The sequence below is a fragment of the Crinia signifera genome, chromosome 2 (assembly GCF_055691185.1).
Source record: "Crinia signifera chromosome 2, ASM5569118v1, whole genome shotgun sequence".
Classification (NCBI taxonomy): Eukaryota; Metazoa; Chordata; class Amphibia; order Anura; family Myobatrachidae; genus Crinia; species Crinia signifera.
In genome coordinates, this window is record NC_139218.1 from 380,656,943 (window position 1) to 380,679,301 (window position 22,359).

A 22,359-nucleotide genomic window follows, 5' to 3' on the forward strand; every position below is an offset into this window, starting at 1 on the left:
CCCTGTGCTCCCATGGGAATGCCTTTCGTTTTATGGGGACTCTCCCGTACACTGGGAATTATCCTGATACCAATTCCTAACTGACCCCCTCCCTCCCCTACCCGTGCGAACATCTTGGCAAGTGTGATACTCACCGAAGGCGTTCACACAGTGGGTCGGCACATGTGCAAATGTGTACATGTGCCAACCCATCACCCTCGTAACGTGGCCGATTTCTGCCCCGTCCGATCAAACTTGAATCACCCCCAAAGTAGTTTGTGAAGACTAACCGGAAAGCGGTGTCAGAGTTCGCAACATACCGTAATTGACCTCTAGAAAAAAAAATTACATAAATGTAAATTTTGCTAACGATCTAATTTTATTTAAAGAAAAAAAAAACAGAATAAATATACATTATAAACAATTGATAAGACATAATTATTATAATTTGCAGATAGCTCCTAAAAATTAAGAATCCTTATATCCAAATATTGGGACAATAAGGTTTATGTTTTCTTGTGTATTCATTGATATCACCGGGGCTCTGGGAAAATCCTGTCCCGGCAATCACCTTACTTCAGGAATGGACTCCGCCTGGGCTTTTGCGTATGTTTAACTTTCCCGTTGCGCTCGGGGACTGAAGAGTAAATTTACTAAACCTTAAACTGAAAAAAGGTGATGTTGCCTATATCAACCAATCAGATTCTGTCTAACATTTTCTTGGATGCAATAATGAAATGATAGACAGAATCTTATTGGTTTCTATGACCAATATCTCCTTTTATTTTTAGAAGCTTTATTAAATGTAGAATCATCACAAGATACCTCTCCGGCAGGGCTGCCCTATTGTCGGTAGTGAGCTAAGACCTTCCGAAGATGACGTTATTGCCCTGTAAACTGGTGCAGAGCTTTGATTAACTGGGATCATAATAAGCATTTCTAACTAGTATTGTACTATTTAATTATTGTGTAGCCATCCAACCCCCGATTGAGCCATCCGGGACTTTTGTTGGTGGCAATAGGTTGCCGTAGACAGGGTTCGGTCTTTATTGAAGAGAGCATGGTACAGCCAATGTTTCTGTCCAGCAGTGGACCTTCAGCATGGCAACCAGTATCCTCCGAAGGCAACTGCAGACTGACAAACATTTACACATAGCCCTATAGAAAGGGCACACACACACTGGTATCTATGGCAACCGTGACAATCACTACATAACCGGAAGTAAATCCACTCCATAGTTTCTCTTATTAGCGATATAAATGTTATTGTTATTATTATTATTATTATTTTTATTATATATTTTATTTATTGCTTCTAATTCCAGAAAACCAACAAAAAGAAAAAAAAAACAAAGCCAAAATCATCTTAGCATCCGCCAGGCTGAGAGTAGTGTTGGAGTATTTACTGCCTACAAAACACTTTCTCTTGCATGAGATTTTATATGGCTATTTCTTTAGGTAAGTGCATCAACAAATCAGGAAATAGCTGACGGTAAATCACGGGCTGACAATAACTAATCTCTCTCTTATGTGGCCTTGTTCCTATTTAAAGCCAGTGTTTATATAGTTCCGCCCTTCTAGATGACTACTACACACTTCCAGACTCTAAGGATTACTTTTGGCTTTATTGATTTTGTTCAGGGCTCTTAAACCCACACAAATAGCGCAGGTAGCAATTTTCTTAAGTACTTTGTTTTCCTCTTGTATCCAATATAAATTTGGTGGAAATAAGTAGTTTGTTTTTGGGGATAAAATATGAAATAAACATTTTTCTACAGTCTTAGAAAATTCACAGGTTCTTTTCGGATTATTTTTGTATCCCCCACTTAATATATTTGAACAAAATTCTATTTTGTACTTTAAAAAAAAAAATGGGCGATTGATCATTAGCGCTGTGGCACAAATACTGATTAAAATCGGGCATGTTTATTAAATAATTGGTGGGAGGAATTGTGGGTGCCAGTCGCAAGTTCAACTCGATTCGATATTTATGTGCTTTTTTTGTGAATTTATTTATTAACAGTTTCTTATACAGCGCAGCAGGTTTGGTTGCGCTTTACAATTAGAAATAAGAATTTAAAAAACTAGGTAGTTACAGACAGTCAAATGATAGGAGGGCCCTGCTCGCAAGTTTACAAACTATAGGCAAGTTTACAATTTATAGATCTGGTTTTACGATGTTGCTCACTGTGCCCTAATAGTTGCAGAAGAATGGACATGCTGCTGGCATTTGGGGCTGTGACAGGCAACGTTATAGAAAAGTGGGGCGTCAGTCCCAGTTCTGAGCATGCTGAGGCCAGTGACTGGATCCTTGAATGCAACATGAATGGCTCTGGTAATGTGATTGCACTTGACATCTTGATAAACCTGAAGGTTACTCAGATGTCTGTTCTTTACATAGAAGTAACAGAAGCTGCATCTTCAGATGCCACAAGGATCACAGAAGATGCCAGTAGGTGTCTTTTTACTTAAGTGGCTGATGCAGGTTGATCAACAGAGGGAAAGGTTTTAGGACAAACTGGAAAGGAAATGGAAATGGTGGTAAAAATGCATGCGGATTGCAGCGGGTTCCCACTGAGTCTGATTTACAGTAGCAATTATTTAAAAGGCAAAGCCAACCAAATGATTTGGCCACCAAGAGAGAAGATGCAATAAGAGATAAACAATATGATTTGGAGGGCTGACAGAGGGGACGAGGGGAGGAGGCACCAAAGGAAGAAGTGTTGAAAACAGGTTTAGGTAGTAAATCAGGAAAATAGGGTACAGCAAAGGCCAAGGTAGTAAAAGGTATCAGTGGAGAGACAGCAAAGAAGAAGTACGCATTGAGAAGTCACCCTACCCTTTGCCTTAGCCAAGAGAATATCCCAGGCACATATGCCTATTCTCAATGGAGTGATGGGTCTTCACTGTTGGCTTGGGAAGCCATGGCAGTAGGGTAAGATGGAAGGTAAGAGGTCAGTAGAGGGGGACAGTTTTAAGAAGATGACTACGTGATGGTAGTCCTCAAAGAAGAGACAATGTAGAACGCAGGCAAGGAGCAGACTTGGGGAGTGATTGATCCTTGTAGTTCATGACAAAGGTGGGTGGGAGACAGACGAAGTCATGGGCTTTAAAAAAGCTAAACTGGATTAGAAATTATATTTAAGGACAGTTTTCCTAAATTGTATGCATATATTTTACAGGTCACCCCTTAATAACCCTCCAGACACTGCAGGTGGATTTTTTGTAAATAGAATTTTTCAACGGAGCTGTAACTATTCCATGAAATTCTAATCCCATCAAATCAAAATTAGGTTTCTAATTTTATTGGTTGTTTAAGCTGCCGAGAATGCTTTCCATTCATTTTTTATATTTATTTGTTTATTTTTTGCTGCAATATATGTTAAGCCTTGCTCATAAAATATACAGTATTCATATATGGTTATTATAGTAATCCTAACACATGACTTCTCATCTCAAGGACTATCCAACTTAATCAACTTGACATCAAAATACTAGAGTCAGCGTTACTTCCCTGAGATGTCAGCAAATTAGCAAATTCTGGAAGCTAAAATTGTGGACCATGAAATTATAATAACTTTTAGTTTCATCAGTAGCCAGGCCATGTATGTGATAGGTGTCACTCTAATTTCATGGTCTGCTGAACTGTGAACAAAGCTAAGGGTATTTTTATAGTCTAGTTTATTGAGAAAATATGCTTAGGATAATAGCTTTTCTTTCTAAATTGTGCTCAATAAAAACAAAAATATTTTATTTAGGAGTAAAAAAAAAGAAAATTATTATTTTTTTTTTTTTAATGAATGATGAGCAAAACATTTTTACGGGTTATGAACAATAATTTAAGATTTTGCACTTGAGGTGTTTTTTAATAGTTCTCCTTTTAAATTCTACAGTATATTACAATAATTTCACTGAAAAAAAAAGTTCTAATTTGATCTGCGAGCATTATAGTATCCAAAGTTCTCATATGCCGTTTGTGATCAAGAATGCTTACAATGGAACATTGCTGCTTAAGCACGAGATCAAAACTGACTTTCTCAAAGTTGAATTTGAAAATTCAGCAGAATTTCTTAACTGATAAACAAATTCTGGTGATTTTTAAAATGTTTTTACTGAATTTTCAAATCACTTTGAGAAATGATACATGGCTGATCTGTGCTGTGTTACTTTTTAGATCACTACGTCTTGCTGTTTTGGCTGAATATTACATAAACAAACATGTATGATGATACAAAATGTTATTCTAAGCATTAAGAGGAATTTGCTGAGGACGAGTCTCCATAATCCTTAGTAGTAAAGAGATAAATATGTATAAATATATCTGAGGTCAACACAATTATTTGTCTAACAAATATTTTGTAACAAGGACCATTTAGAGAATAAGACATTTTTCCTAGAACCTACAGAAAATGTAGTTAAAAAATGCACTGAGTGCCTTTTCTTCTTTCTAAATTAACCACTTAACTAATATTTTTTCCAAATTGCTCAGAAGTTATAATTTTGTTTAAAAAATATCCAATACGATTTTATTTATATATATATATATATATATATATATATATATATATATATATATATATATATATATATATATATATATATTCCATTGACAAAAAACCTTACGGTTTCACATGTCCCATTAAGGCTTCTTACACATGATCTGGCATTTCTGAAACCTGTTGTAACTCTTCCACTCAAACGCCAAAAAGCAATGAAATTACGATCATTAAGGCTGACGCCTTAATGGACGTGTTCCTTGCGCAATACAGATATGGTACGCCATCACAGCCTGTGGGTAAGTGCAGATTCAGCACTCTCACAGAGTGAGATTGCTGTCACTCACACAATGGTGGAGCTGCTAATTCACAGATTTGTGTGCTCATTGGAATACACACATGCAGTCTATGCAACTGAAGGTCTGAGCAAAAGAGAGTTGAGCGGATGGGCTAAAAGTGGTGTTGATTGGGGGAGGAGACAGTGTGGTGCAGATGAGGAGGAATAGAAATGCGTAGATTGTGGAAAGGCTAAGCAGCACTGATGGGAGACTAACAAATGCGGATGGGTGGAAAACCATGGCACAGATTGGGGGAGGTAAGACAGAGTGATGCGATTGGGTGGGAAACAGTAAAGCAGTTGGAGAAAAGACAGAGTGGACCAGATAGGAGAGAGAGAGCAGTACAGATGTAAGGAAACTGTGGCATGGATGAGAAGGACAGAGCAGCATGGATGGAGGGGGGGACAGAGTATCACTAAAAGATGGGGATGCATTGGCACAGAAAGAAAGAAACAGAGTGGCATCGGTGTGGAAAAACAGGGCAGCGCAGATGGGAAAAGACACATTGGTGCGGATGAGGGAATACACACAGCAGTAGGGATTGGGGAAGACATAGCAGCCTGAAGGCGTATAGGAGAAGAAAGTGTAGATGCATAGTAGTTGGGAGTGTTATAGTTTTTGCAATTATGAAAGATGTTTCTGGTAACTGCATGTGAATACTAAATGAAATGGATATATGTAGTGAGTGTGATAGATGTTGGACCCTCAGTGGGATAGTTCTAGTTATAATGTTTATTCTAGCACCTGCCATCTTTGAAAACCCATGCAGTTCCTCTACCCTGTCTGGGGTGTTGCTGTCTGCTGTAGTGTTTCTAGCACAGGTCTGGTTTGCTGTGCTGATATACAGACCACACTGTGCTAGAATTACTACAGCAGACCGCTACACCCCAGGCAAGGAAGAGGAACTGCATGGGTTTTCAAAGATGGTGGGTGCTAGAATGAACACTATAGTAATTCAGAGGTATAGACAGTTTTAGATGATTGCAGGTACTTATTAGGATGAGTGCGCCACATAACTGCTCAGACCTTCAGTTGCATAGACTGCATGTGTGTATTCCAATGAGCACACAAATCTGTGAATTAGCAGCTCCACCATTGTGTGAGTGACAGCAATCTCACTCTGTGAGAGTGCTGAATCTGCACTTACCCACAGGCTGTGATGGCGTACCATATCTGTATTGCGCAAGGAACACGTCCATTAAGGCGTCAGCCTTAATGATCGTAATTTCATTGCTTTTTGGCGTTTGAGTGGAAGAGTTACAACAGGTTTCAGAAATGCCAGATCATGTGTAAGAAGCCTTAATGGGACATGTGAAACCGTAAGGTTTTTTGTCAATGGAATTTCATAGCTTTTTTTCAATTTATTTTTTTAATTCAGAAATCTAAAATTTCACAAAGAATAAACATTGGATTTATTTAAATGTTTAACGATAACACACCCTGGCAACAAGCATTAACCCTGGCCACTAGAATTTCAAACCCCTGGCAGTGAGCATTACAAACCCCTGGCAATGAGTATGACACCCGTCCCAGTGCATGAAACCCCTGTCAACAGGCAAGACATCCAGCCCATGAAACCCCTGGCAATGAGCATGACACCCAGCGTGTAGAAGCTTTACTGTAGGGCATAAACTCTCCTAAAATCTCTCAGTTTTGGATTCTCACACCCTATTACATTCCCCGCTGGGCGTTAAACTGACTATTCCATGTTGCAATTGCATTTGGTATATTTATTGATGGCTTGGATGTGAGAGAACTTCAAATTCTTAGGCTAACGTACATTGGTTTGTGAAGTTAATATGCCTTCAAAGATGAAATTGAGGTAAAGAGTTGGACAAGGTTTAATTTATGGGCTTTCATATGAGTTATAAACAGCAGTATATCTCAATGGAAGGTTAGGTCAACAGGTTAGGCGCAAATATTCCGGAGTGGATATGTGAATAATCTGGACCCACAATGGGGAATATTTTACCAGAACAAAGATTTATTTAACATACAAATCACAGTTTAAAAAGTGCAAATGCAAAAGGGTACACAAAGTGCAAGTGCAGCAGCAGTACAATTTTTCAATTCCAAAGTGACAATGCATAGGTGTTTCAAGGTGCATGTACAATGAACACGACGGGGCAATCTGATACTTTTATCTCACCATTCCAGGGAGGTGCGGTGATACTTTTATCTCACCATTCCAGGGAGGTGCGGTGGGCTGAGTGCTATAGATGGTGGGTCCCGGGTAGCAGGAATGAAAGCACCACCGCACAGGCTTTGGATGGGGATACAATGGTGTTACAGCAGAGTCCTCCCGTCAGAGTGTTGGCATCCTCATAACATGTTTCGGAATCTGGTTCCTTCTTCAGATGTGGATATATTTCAATAAAAATGGTCAAAATCAAAATTTTACATTTTTCAAAAAGGAAAGTTTTTTTAAATTTTGAAAAAAAAATCTCTAACATCATTTATACTGTTGTTAATAAATCAATAAAGTTTTATTTTGGGATCACGATGAGATGATCCAATATAGTAAAAGGCCACATGCCATAATGACCATTAAGCTATGCCACACACCGTGATGCCCATTACGCATTATAGCAAACACCGTAATGCCCATTACACTTTATAGCAAACACCGTACTGCCCATTACACTTTATAGCAAACACCGTACTGCCCATTACACTTTATAGCAAATACCCTAATGCCCATTACACTTTATAGCAAACACCGTACTGCCCATTACACTTTATAACAAACACTGTACTGCCCATTACACTTTATTGCAAACACCATACTGCCCATTATACTTTATAGCAAACACCGTACTGCCCATTACACTTTATAGCAAACACCGTACTGCCCATTACACTTTATAGCAAACACCGTAATGCCCATTTCACTTTAAAGCAAACACCGTACTGCCCATTACACTTTATGGCAAACACTGTACTGCCCATTACACTATATAGCAAACACCATACTGCCCATTACACTTTATAGCAAACACCGTACTGCCCATTACACTTTATAGCAAACACCGTACTGCCCATTACACTTTATAGCAAACACCGTACTGCCCATTACACTTTATAGCAAACACTGTATTGCCTATTACACTATGGGGGGCACTGAGGGGGGCAGCATACACACTGGGGCACTGAGGGGGGGGGGGGCAGTGTACCCATGGGGGCACTGAGGGGGGGCAGCATACCCATGGGGGCACTGAGGGGGGGGGCAGCGTACCCATGGGGGCACTGGGAAGGGGGAGGGGGGACAGCGTACACACGGGGGCATTGGGGGGACAGCGCACACACAGGGGCACTGTGGGGGAAGGCGCACAAACGGGGGCACTGTGGGGGAGACAGCGCACACACAGGGGCACTGTGGGGGAAGGCGCACAAACGGGGGCACTGTGGGGGAGACAGCGCGCACACGAGGGCACTGTGGGGGAGACAGCGCGCACACGAGGGCACTGGGGGGGGACAGAGCACACACGGGGGCACTGGGGGGGGGACAGCACGCACACGGGGGCATTTGGGGGGACAGCGCGCACACGGGGGCATTTGGGGGGGGAGGGGAACAGCGTACACACGGGGGCACTGGGGGGGGAACAGCGTACACACGGGGGGCACTGGGAGGGGGGAACAGCGTACACTAGGGGGCACTGGGAGGGGGGGGGAACAGCGTACACACGGGGGCACTGGGGTGGACAGCGTACACACGGGGGCACTGGGGGGGTACACACAGGGACAGTGGGGTGGGGGCCAGGGTACACACATGGACAGTGGGGTGGGGGCCAGGGTACACGCAGGGACAGTGGGGTGGGGGCCAGGGTACACGCAGGGACAGTGGGGTGGGGGCCATGGTACACGCAGGGACAGTGGGGTGGGGGCCAGGGTACACGCAGGGACAGTGGGGTGGGGCCCAGCGTACAAGCAGGGACAGTGGGGTGGGGGCCAGGGTACACACAGGGACAGTGGGGGGACGAATTTACCTGGGTGCAGCTGCTCCTCTGATGGCCGAGTGGCTTCTTTCTGCCTTCCCGGTGGCAGAGGCAACTCAATGAAGCGCCTGAATCTGGTCCGCAGCCTGTGGAAGCGACTGAGTCCCGGCGGTAGCATGGGGAGGTCTGCGTCTGGGCAGGAAATATAATAATAATTATATAGGGGGCACAGCGTACACACGGAGGGGGGGGGGGGGGACAGCGTACACAGGGAGGGGGTGGGGACAGCGTACACACGGAGGGGGGCCACAGCGGACGCACGGAGGGGGGCCACAGCGGACGCACGGAGGGGGGCCACAGCGGACGCACGGAGGGGGGCCACAGCGGACGCACGGAGGGGGGCCACAGCGGACGCACGGAGGGGGGCCACAGCGGACGCACGGAGGGGGGCCACAGCGCACGCACGGAGGGGGGCACAGCGCACACACAGAGGGGGGCACAGCGCACACACAGAGGGAGGCACAGCGCACACACAGAGGGGGGCACAGCGCACACACAGAGGGGGGCACAGCGCACACACAGAGGGGGGCACAGCGCACACAGAGGGGGGCACAGCGCACACAGAGGGGGGCACAGCATACGGGGGGGGGGCACAGCATACACACCGGGGGGCACAGCATACACACCGGGGGGCACAGCATACACACCGGGGGGGCACAGCATACACACCGGGGGGCACAGCATACACACCGGGGGGCACAGCATACACACCGGGGGGGCACAGCATACACACCGGGGGGGCACAGCATACACACCGGGGGGGCACAGCATACACACACTGGGGGCAGGGAACAGCATACACACGGGGGCACTGTGGGGGCAGCGTACACACGGGGGCACTGGGGGGGCAGGGAACAGCGGACACACGGGGGCACTGGTGGGGGCAGCGTACACACGGGGGCACTGGGGGGCAGGGAACAGCGTACACACGGGGCAGGGAACAGCATACACACGGGGGTACTGGGGGGCAGGGAACAGTGTACACACGGGGGCACTGGGGGGCAGGGAACAGCATACACAGGGGGGCAAGGAACAGCGTACACACGGAGGGGGGGCACAGCATACACACAAAGGGGGCACAGCATACACAAGGGGGGGGCACAGCATACACACGGGGGGGAAGGGCACAGCATACACACGGGGGGGGGGCACAGCATACACACCGGGGGGGGGGGGGGGGGCACAGCATACACACGGGGAGGGGCACAGCATACACACGGGGTGAACTATACACACCGAAGCACTGGGGGGAGGCAGCATACACACTGGGGCACTTGGGGGGACAGCGCACACACGGGGGCACTGGGGGGGACAGCGTACACACGGGGGCACTGGGGGGGACAGCGTACACACTTGGGCACTTGGGGGAGACAGCATACACACAGGGGCAGGGAAAAGCGTACACACGGGGGCACTGGGGGGCAGGGAACAGCATACACACGGGGGCACTGTGGGGCAGGGAACAGCGTACACACTGGGGCACTGGGGGGCAGGGAACAGCGTACACAGGGGGGCACGGAACAGTGTACACACGGGGGCACTGGGGGGCCAGGGAACAGCATACACACGGGGGGCACAGCATACTCACGGAGGGGGCACAGCATACACACGGGGGGCACAGCATACACACGGGGGGCACAGCATACACACGGGGGGCACAGCATACACACGAGGGGCACAGCATACAAACGGGGGGGCACAGCATACACACGGGGGGGGGGGTACAGCATACACACGGGGGGGGCACAGCATACACACTGGGGGGGGGCACAGCATACACACTTGGGGGGGCACAGCATACACACTGGGGGGGGCACAGCATACACACTGGGGGGCACAGCATACACACGGGGAGGGGCACGGCATACACACGGGGAGGGGCACAGCATACACACGGGGTGAACTATACACACGGAAGCACTGGGGGGAGGCAGCATACACACGGGGGCACTGGGGGGGACAGCGCACACACGGGGGGACAGCATACACATGGGGGCACTGGGGGGGACAGCATACACACGGGGGCACAGCATACACACGGGGCACTGGGAAGGGACAGCATACACACGGGGGCACTGGGAAGGGGACAGCATACACACGGGGGCACTGGGAAGGGGACAGCGTACACACGGGGGCACTGGGAAGGGGACAGCGTACACACGGTGGCACTGGGAAGAGGACAGCGTACACACGGGGGCACTGGGAAGGGGACAGCGTACACACGGGGGCAATGGGAAGGGGACAGCGTACACACGGGGGCACTGGGAAGGGGACAGCATACACACGGGGGCACTGGGAAGGGGACAGCGTACACACGGGGGCACTGGGAAGGGGACAGCGTACACACGGGGGCACTGGGAAGGGGACAGCGTACACACGGGGGCACTGGGAAGGGGACAGCGTACACACGTGGGCACTGGGAAGGGGACAGCGTACACACGGGGGCACTGGGAAGGGGACAGCGTACACACGGGGGCACTGGGATGGGGAACAGCGTACACACGGGGGCACTGGGAGGGGGACAGCGTACACACGGGGGCACTGGGGGGGCAGCGTACACACGGGGCACTGGGGGGGGACAGCACGCACACGGGGGCACAGGGGCAGGGAACAGCGTACACACGGGGGCACTGGGGCAGGGAACAGCGTACACACGGGGGCACTGGGGGGCAGGGAACAGCGTTCACACGGGGGTACTGGGGGGCAGGGAACAGCGTTCACACGGGGACACGGGGGGCAGGGAACAGCGTACACACGGGGGCACATGGGGGCAGGGAACAGCGTACACACGGGGGCACATGGGGGCAGGGAACAGCGTACACACGGGGGCACTGGGAGCAGGGAATAGCGTACACACGGGGGCACTGGGGGGGCAGGGAACAGCGTACACACGGGGGCACAGGGAACAGCGTACACACGGGGGCACTGGGGGGCAGGGAACAGCGTACAGACGGGGGCACTGGGGGGCAGGGAACAGCGTACACACGGGGGCACTGGGGGGCAGGGAACAGCGTACACACGGGGGCACTGGGGGGCAGGGTACAGTGTACACACGGGGGCACTGGGGCAGGGAACAGCGTACACATGGGGGGAGGCAGGGAACAGCGTACACACGGGGGCACTGGGGGGAAGGGAACAGCGTACACACGGGGCACTGGGGGGCAGGGAACAGCGTTCACACGGGGGTACTGGGGGGCAGGGAACAGCGTTCACACGGGGACACTGGGGGGCAGGGAACAGCGTACACACGGGGGTACTGGGGGGCAGGGAACAGCTTACACACAGGGGCACATGGGGGCAGGGAACAGCGTACACACGGGGGCACTGGGGGCAGGGAATAGCGTACACATGGGGGCACTGAGGGGGCAGGGAACAGCGCACAGGGAACAGCGTACACACGGGGGCACTGGGGGCAGGGAACAGCGTACACACGGGGGCACTGGGGGGCAGGGAACAGCGTACACACGGGGGCACGGAACAGCATACACACGGGGGCACTGGGGGCAGGGAACAGCGTACAAATGGGGGCACTGGGGGGCAGGGAACAGCGTACACACGGGGGCACTGGGGGGGCAGCGTACACACGGGGGGCAGGGAACAGCGTACACACGGGGGCACTGGGGGCAGGGAACAGCGTACACACGGGACACTCGGGGGCAGGCAACAGCGTACACACGGGGGCACTGGGGGGGGGGCAGCATACACATGGGGGCAGGGAACAGCATACACACGGGGGCACTGGGGGGCAGGGTACAGTGTACACACGGGGGCACTGGGAGGCAGGAAACAGCATACACAGGGGGGCACTGTGGGGCAGGGAACAGCGTACACACGGGGGCACGGAACAGCATACACACGGGGGCACTGGGGGCAGCGAGCAGCATACACATGGGGGCACTGGGGGGCAGGGAACAGCGTACACACGGGGGCACTGGGGGGGGCAGCGTACACATGGGGGCACTGGGAAGGGGACAGAGCACACACGGGGGCACTGGGAAGGGGACAGAGCACACACGGGGGCACTGGGAAGGGGACAGAGCACACACGGGGGCACTGGGAAGGGGACAGCGCACACACGGGGGCACTGGGAAGGGGACAGCGTACACACGGGGGCACTGGGAAGGGGACAGCGTACACATGGGGGCACTGGGAAGGGGACAGCGTACACATGGGGGCACTGGGAAGAGGACAGTGTACACATGGGGGCACTGGGAAGAGGACAGCGTACACATGGGGGCACTGGGTACACACGCGGACAGTGGGGGGACAGTTTTACCTGGATGCAGCTGCTCCTCTGACGGTCCGGGTGGCTTCTTTCTGCCTTCTCGGTGGCAGAGGCAACTCAAGGAAGCGCCTGAATCTGGTCCGCAGGCTGTGGTAGCTCCTCAGTCCTGGCGGTGGCATGGGGAGGTCAGCGTCTGGGCAGGAAATATAATAAATAATAATATTAAAGGGCTCAGCGTACACACGGGGGGGGGGGGCACAGTGTACACAAGGGGGCACTGGGGCAGGGAACAGCGTACACACGGGGGGGGCAGGGAACAGCGTACACACGGGGGCACTGGGAGGCAGGGAACAGCGTACACACGGGGGCACTGGGGGGCAGGGAACAGCGTTCACACGGGGGGTACTGGGGGGCAGGGAACAGCGTTCACACGGGGACACTGGGAACAGCGTACACACGGGGGCACTGGGGAGCAGGGAACAGCGTACACACGGGGGCACAGGGAACAGCGTACACACGGGGGCACTGGGGAGCAGGGAACAGCGTACACACGGGGTCACTAGGGGGCAGGGAACAGCGTACACACGGGGGCAGGGAACAGCGTACACACGGGGGCACTGGGGCAGGGAACAGCGTGCACACGGGGCACAGGGGCAGGGAACAGCGTACACACGGGGGCACTGGGGGGCAGGGAACAGCGTACACACGGGGGCACTGGGGCAGGGAACAGCGTACACACGGGGGCACTGGGGGCAGGGAATAGCGTACACACGGGGGCACTGGGGGGGCAGGGAACAGCGTACACACGGGGGCACTGGGGGGGCAGGGAACAGCGTACACACGGGGGCACAGGGAATAGCGTACACACGGGGGCACTGGGGGGCAAGGAACAGCGTACACATGGGGGAACTGGGGGGCAGGGAACAGCGTACACACGGGGGCAGGGAACAGCGTACACACGGGGGCACTGGGGGGCAGGGTACAGTGTACACACGGGGGCACTGGGAGGCAGGAAACAGCATACACAGGGGGGCACTGTGGGGTAGGGAACAGCGTACACACGGGGGCACGGAACAGCATACACACGGGGGCACTGGGGGCAGGGAACAGCGTACACATGGGGGCACTGGGGGGCAGGGAACAGCGTACACACGGGGGCACTGGGGGGGCAGCGTACACACGGGGGGCAGGGAACAGCGTACACACGGGGGCACAGGGAACAGCGTACACACGGGGGCACTGGGGAGCAGGGAACAGCGTACACACGGGGTCACTAGGGGGCACGGTACAGTGTACACACGGGGGCACTGGGGCAGGGAACAGCGTGCACACGGGGCACAGGGGCAGGGAACAGCGTACACACGGGGGCACTGGGGGGCAGGGAACAGCGTACACACGGGGGCACTGGGGCAGGGAACAGCGTACACACGGGGGCACTGGGGCAGGGAATAGCGTACACACGGGGGCACTGGGGGGGCAGGGAACAGCGTACACACGGGGGCACTGGGGGGGCAGGGAACAGCGTACACACGGGGAAACAGGGAATAGCGTACACACGGGGGCACTGGGGGGCAAGGAACAGCGTACACACGGGGGAACTGGGGGGCAGGGAACAGCGTACACACGGGGGCAGGGAACAGCGTACACACGGGGGCACTGGGGGGCAGGGTACAGTGTACACACGGGGGCACTGGGAGGCAGGAAACAGCATACACAGGGGGGCACTGTGGGGCAGGGAACAGCGTACACACGGGGGCACGGAACAGCATACACACGGGGGCACGGAACAGCGTACACATGGGGGCACTGGGGGGCAGGGAACAGCGTACACACGGGGGCACTGGGGGGGCAGCGTACACACGGGGGGCAGGGAACAGCGTACACACGGGGGCACTGGGGGCAGGGAACAGCGTACACACGGGACACTGGGGGGCAGGGAACAGCGTACACACGGGGGCACTGGGGGGGGCAGCATACACATGGAGGCAGGGAACCGCATACACACGGGGGCACTGGGGGGCAGGGTACAGTGTACACACGGGGGCACTGGGAGGCAGGAAACAGCATACACAGGGGGGCACTGTGGGGCAGGGAACAGCGTACACACGGGGGCACTGGGGGGCAGCGAACAGCATACACATGGGGGCACTGGGAGGCAGGGAACAGCGTACACACGGGGGCACTGGGGGGGGGCAGCGTACACACGGGGCACTGGGGGCAGGGAACAGCGTACACACGGGACACTGGGGGCAGGGAACAGCGTACACACGGGGGCACTGGGGGGGGGCAGCATACACATGGGGGCAGGGAACAGCGTACACACAGGGGCACTGGGGGGCAGGGAACAGCGTACACACGGTAGCACTGTGGGGGGGGGACAGAACACACACGGGGGCACTGGGGGGGACAGTGCACACACTGGGGCACTGGGGGGGACAGCGTACACACACGGGGGCACTGGGAAGGGGACAGCGTACACACACGGGGCACTGGGAAGGGGACAGCGTACACACACGGGGGCACTGGGAAGGGGACAGCGTACACACACGGGGGCACTGGGAAGGGGACAGCGTACACACACGGGGGCACTGGGAAGGGGACAGCGTACACACACGGGGGCACTGGGAAGGGGACAGCGTACACACGGGGGCACTGGGAAGGGGACAGCGTACACACGGGGGCACTGGGAAGGGGACAGCATACACACGGGGGCACTGGGAAGGGGACAGCGTACACACGGGGGCACTGGGAAGGGGACAGCGTACACATGGGGGCACTGGGAAGGGGACAGCGTACACATGGGGGCACTGGGAAGGGGACAGCGTACACACGGGGGCACTGGGAAGGGGACAGCGTACACACGGGGTCAGGGAACAGCGTAAACAAGGGGGCACTGGGATGAGGACAGCGTACACATGGGGGCACTGGGAAGGGGACAGCGTACACATGGGGGCACTGGGAAGGGGACAGCGTACACATGGGGGCACTGGGAAGAGGACAGCGTACACATGGGGGCACTGGGAAGAGGACAGCGTACACATGGGGGCACTGGGTACACACGCGGACAGTGGGGTGGGGGCCGGGTACACACAGGGACAGTGGGGGGATGGATTTACCTGGATGCAGCTGGTCCTCTGATGGTCCGGGTGGCTTCTTTCTGCCTTCTCGGTGGCGGAGGCAACTCAAGGAAGCGCCTGAATCTGGTCCGCAGGCTGTGGTAGGTCCTCAGTCCTGGCGGTGGCATGGGGAGGTCAGCGTCTGGGCAGGAAATATAATAAATAATAATATTAAAGGGCACAGCGTACACACGGAGGAGGGGGGCACAGCGTACACACGGAGGAGGGGGGCGCAGCGTACACACAGAGGAGGGGGGCGAAGCGTACACACGGAGGAGGGGGGCAGGGAACAGCGTACACACGGGGGCACTGGGGGGCAGGGTACAGTGTACACACGGGGGCACTGGGAGGCAGGAAACAGCATACACAGGGGGGCACTGTGGGGCAGGGAACAGCGTACACACGGGGGCACGGAACAGCATACACACGGGGGCACTGGGGGCAGGGAACAGCGTACACATGGGGGCACTGGGGGGCAGGGAACAGCGTACACACGGGGGCACTGGGGGGGCAGCGTACACACGGGGGGCAGGGAACAGCGTACACACGGGGGCACTGGGGGCAGGGAACAGCGTACACACGGGACACTGGGGGGCAGGGAACAGCGTACACACGGGGGCACTGGGGGGGGGCAGCATACACATGGGGGCAGGGAACAGCATACACACGGGGGCACTGGGGGGCAGGGTACAGTGTACACACGGGGGCACTGGGAGGCAGGAAACAGCATACACAGGGGGGCACTGTGAGGCAGGGAACAGCGTACACACGGGGGCACTGGGGGGCAGCGAACAGCATACACATGGGGGCACTGGGAGGCAGGGAACAGCGTACACACGGGGGCACTGGGGGGGGCAGCGTACACACGGGGCACTGGGGGCAGGGAACAGCGTACACACGGGACACTGGGGGGCAGGGAACAGCGTACACACGGGGGCACTGGGGGGGGCAGCATACACATGGGGGCAGGGAACAGCGTACACACAAGGGCACTGGGGGGCAGGGAACAGCGTACACACGGTAGCACTGTGGGGGGGGGACAGAGCACACACGGGGGCACTGGGGGGGACAGTGCACACACTGGGGCACTGGGGGGGACAGCGTACACACACGGGGGCACTGGGAAGGGGACAGCGTACACACACGGGGCACTGGGAAGGGGACAGCGTACACACACGGGGGCACTGGGAAGGGGACAGCGTACACACACGGGGGCACTGGGAAGGGGACAGCGTACACACACGGGGGCACTGGGAAGGGGACAGCGTACACACACGGGGGGCACTGGGAAGGGGACAGCGTACACACGGGGGCACTGGGAAGGGGACAGCGTACACACGGGGGCACTGGGAAGGGGACAGCGTACACATTGGGGCACTGGGAAGGGGACAGCGTACACATGGGGGCACTGGGAAGGGGACAGCGTACACATGGGGGCACTGGGAAGGGGACAGCATACACACGGGGGCACTGGGAAGGGGACAGCGTACACACGGGGGCACTGGGAAGGGGACAGCGTACACACGGGGGCACTGGGAAGGGGACAGCGTACACACGGGGGCACTGGGAAGGGGACAGCGTACACACGGGGGCACTGGGAAGGGGACAGCGTACACATTGGGGCACTGGGAAGGGGACAGCGTACACATGGGGGCACTGGGAAGGGGACAGCGTACACATGGGGGCACTGGGAAGGGGACAGCGTACACACGGGGGCACTGGGAAGGGGACAGCGTACACACGGGGGCACTGGGAAGGGGACAGCGTACACACGGGGTCAGGGAACAGCGTAAACAAGGGGGCACTGGGATGGGGGCAGCATACACACGGGGGCACTGGGAAGGGGACAGCGTACACATGGGGGCACTGGGAAGGGGACAGCGTACACATGGGGGCACTGGGAAGGGGACAGCTTACACATGGGGGCACTGGGAAGGGGACAGCGTACACATGGGGGCACTGGGAATGGGACAGCGTACACATGGGGGCACTGGGAAGAGGACAGCGTACACATGGGGGCACTGGGAAGAGGACAGCGTACACATGGGGGCACTGGGTACACACGCGGACAGTGGGGTGGGGGCCGGGTACACACAGGGACAGTGGGGGGATGGATTTACCTGGATGCAGCTGCTCCTCTGATGGTCCGGGTGGCTTCTTTCTGCCTTCTCGGTGGCGGAGGCAACTCAAGGAAGCGCCTGAATCTGGTCCGCAGGCTGTGGTAGGTCCTCAGTCCTGGCGGTGGCATGGGGAGGTCAGCGTCTGGGCAGGAAATATAATAAATAATAATATTAAAGGGCACAGCGTACACACGGAGGAGGGGGGCACAGCGTACACACGGAGGAGGGGGGCGCAGCGTACACACGGAGGAGGGGGGCGCAGCGTACACACGGAGGAGGGGGCAGGGAACAGCGTACACACGGGGGCACTGGGGGGCAGGGTACAGTGTACACACGGGGGCACTGGGAGGCAGGAAACAGCATACACAGGGGGGCACTGTGGGGCAGGGAACAGCGTACACACGGGGGCACGGAACAGCATACACACGGGGGCACTGGGGGCAGGGAACAGCGTACACATGGGGGCACTGGGGGGCAGGGAACAGCGTACACACGGGGGCACTGGGGGGGGCAGCGTACACACGGGGGCAGGGAACAGCGTACACACGGGGGCACTGGGGGCAGGGAACAGCGTACACACGGGACACTGGGGGGCAGGGAACAGCGTACACACGGGGGCACTGGGGGGGGCAGCATACACATGGGGCAGGGAACAGCATACACACGGGGGCACTGGGGGGCAGGGTACAGTGTACACACGGGGGCACTGGGAGGCAGGAAACAGCATACACAGGGGGGCACTGTGGGGCAGGGAACAGCGTACACACGGGGGCACTGGGGGGCAGCGAACAGCATACACATGGGGGCACTGGGAGGCAGGGAACAGCGTACACACGGGGGCACTGGGGGGGGCAGCGTACACACGGGGCACTGGGGGCAGGGAACAGCGTACACACGGGACACTGGGGGGCAGGGAACAGCGTACACACGGGGGCACTGGGGGGGGCAGCATACACATGGGGGCAGGGAACAGCGTACACACAGGGGCACTGGGGGGCAGGGAACAGCGTACACACGGTAGCACTGTGGGGGGGGACAGTGCACACACGGGGGCACTGGGGGGGACAGTGCACACACTGGGGCACTGGGGGGGACAGCGTACACACACGGGGGCACTGGGAAGGGGACAGCGTACACACACGGGGCACTGGGAAGGGGACAGCGTACACACACGGGGGCACTGGGAAGGGGACAGCGTACACACACGGGGGCACTGGGAAGGGGACAGCGTACACACACGGGGGCACTGGGAAGGGGACAGCGTACACACACGGGGGCACTGGGAAGGGGACAGCGTACACACGGGGGCACTGGGAAGGGGACAGCGTACACACGGGGGCACTGGGAAGGGGACAGCGTACACATTGGGGCACTGGGAAGGGGACAGCGTACACATGGGGGCACTGGGAAGGGGACAGCGTACACATGGGGGCACTGGGAAGGGGACAGCTTACACACGGGGGCACTGGGAAGGGGACAGCGTACACACGGGGGCACTGGGAAGGGGACAGCGTACACACGGGGTCAGGGAACAGCGTAAACAAGGGGGCACTTGGATGGGGGCAGCATACACACGGGGGCACTGGGAAGGGGACAGCGTACACACGGGGTCAGGGAACAGCGTAAACAAGGGGGCACTGGGATGGGGGCAGCATACACACGGGGGCACTGGGAAGGGGACAGCGTACACATGGGGGCACTGGGAAGGGGACAGCGTACACATGGGGGCACTGGGAAGGGGACAGCTTACACATGGGGGCACTGGGAAGGGGACAGCGTACACATGGGGGCACTGGGAAGGGGACAGCGTACACATGGGGGCACTGGGAAGAGGACAGCGTACACATGGGGGCACTGGGAAGAGGACAGCGTACACATGGGGGCACTGGGTACACACGCGGACAGTGGGGTGGGGGCCGGGTACACACAGGGACAGTGGGGGGATGGATTTACCTGGATGCAGCTGCTCCTCTGATGGTCCGGGTGGCTTCTTTCTGCCTTCTCGGTGGCGGAGGCAACTCAAGGAAGCGCCTGAATCTGGTCCGCAGGCTGTGGTAGGTCCTCAGTCCTGGCGGTGGCATGGGGAGGTCAGCGTCTGGGCAGGAAATATAATAAATAATAATATTAAAGGGCACAGCGTACACACGGAGGAGGGGGGCACAGCGTACACACGGAGGAGGGGGGCGCAGCGTACACACGGAGGAGGGGGGCGCAGCGTACACACGGAGGAGGGGGGCGCAGCGTACACACGGAGGAGGGGGGCGCAGCGTACACACGGAGGAGGGGGGCAGGGAACAGCGTACACACGGGGGCACTGGGGGGCAGGGTACAGTGTACACACGGGGGCACTGGGAGGCAGGAAACAGCATACACAGGGGGGCACTGTGGGGCAGGGAACAGCGTACACACGGGGGCACGGAACAGCATACACACGGGGGCACTGGGGGCAGGGAACAGCGTACACACGGGGGCACTGGGGGGGCAGCGTACACACGGGGGGCAGGGAACAGCGTACACACGGGGGCACTGGGGGCAGGGAACAGCGTACACACGGGACACTGGGGGGCAGGGAACAGCGTACACACGGGGGCACTGGGGGGGGCAGCATACACATGGGGGCAGGGAGGAGGGGGGCACAGCGTACACACGGAGGAGGGGGCACAGCGTACACACGGTGGGGCACAGCATACACACGGTGGGGCACAGCATACACACGGTGGGGCACAGCATACACACGGTGTGGCACAGCATACACACGGGGGGCACAGCATACACACGGGGGGCACAGCATACACACGGGGGGGCACAGCATACACACGGGGGGCACAGCATACACACGGGGGGGGGCACAGCATACATACGGGGGGGGCACAGCGTATACACAGTATATGCAGTGAGGGGGGGGCGGGGGACACACGAGGACAGTGAGGGGGGGCCATGCACTGACATGCAGCAGCTGCGGCTCTCATGCCGCCGCTGCATCACTGGCACATACAGCGCTGGGTCCCCCCACCACCAACCCCAGCCTTGCTGACACAAATCACACCCCACCCACCCACAAAAATACTTGCAGCCGCGGCGCTGCAGACACGGCACGGGAAGCTTCCTTAGTTTTGTTTGCCAGTGTAAACACACAGCTCCCGGCCGCCGCGCGCATACACACACTGACCTGAGCGCCGCAGCAGCACGGGCTCATGTCAGTGTGTGTATGCGCGCGGCGGCCGGGAGCTGTGGGTTTTAAACAGGCAAACCAAGAAAGCTTCCCCTCCCAAATCTGCGGCGCTATTATTCTTGTGGGTTGGTGGGTGGGTGTTAAGTGTCAGCCGCCCATAGCAATCGCGTGCCGGGTGGCTGACTGCAAAAATACGTTTGGAACCTTTTAGCTCCTGTCTGTGGTGCGCCGACGGTCCTCTCCCCTTGGAGGGATTGCGGGGCTGCAGCAACGGGACCCTGTAGGCAGCAGGTCTAAAGTTCTAGCCCCTCGCATCTCCGTCGGCCATCTTGGTACTCCCAAGTGAGGCCTGTCTGTACTCCCCCTGCTGGCCACACACTGCGCATGCGCAACAAGTTGGAGACTCCTATCTTTATAATGGGGGACGTTTCACTAAATTAAAAAAAAACTGTACCTATCTGAAAATCCTCAACCCCAAAAGGCACTCCACTGGGACAATATCTACCTAATAAAACAAACCCAAGTCTCAATTGTTCCCCTACCCTGAGTTATGCCTTCCCAAAAAAAACCTCATAGACTAACATGGGTGACAAAGTGTCATTTCTGAGGTGTCAGAAAAAAACTGGCAGTTGGAAGTTTAGATCGCTCCCAATTGGTCATTTTTTAATATTTCGCCCTGAAATTTGGCACGCAGCACCGGTTGACGATTCTACGCGTACCTGCCAAATTTCAGCTCAGTACGCCCAGTCACTTTTGAGGTGCAGTCCCTCAAACACCATGCCCCCATCCGAAAAGTTCCCTATGGGAAAAATCCGTTCGTTGGATTCAGCCTTAATATAAGGGCACTACCGTGCCCTTATAATATATACTAGGTGATTCATCGCGCCCTACGGGCGCTCTTCACACCGTCGTAAGGGG

The 22,359-nt window shown here is 55.8% G+C and overlaps 1 long non-coding RNA gene across 1 annotated transcript; it reads right to left on the reverse strand.

Moving 5' to 3' along the window:
* Positions 1-6,777: 6,777 nt before the first annotated feature.
* Positions 6,778-13,105, reverse strand: LOC146059241 (uncharacterized). The gene is made up of 3 exons (XR_014470204.1): positions 13,085-13,105; positions 8,800-8,940; positions 6,778-7,164 (listed from the first exon to the last, which is right to left on the reverse strand). It is a non-coding gene; the product is annotated as an uncharacterized LOC146059241 (long non-coding RNA).
* Between the last annotated feature and the right edge of the window lie 9,254 nt (positions 13,106-22,359).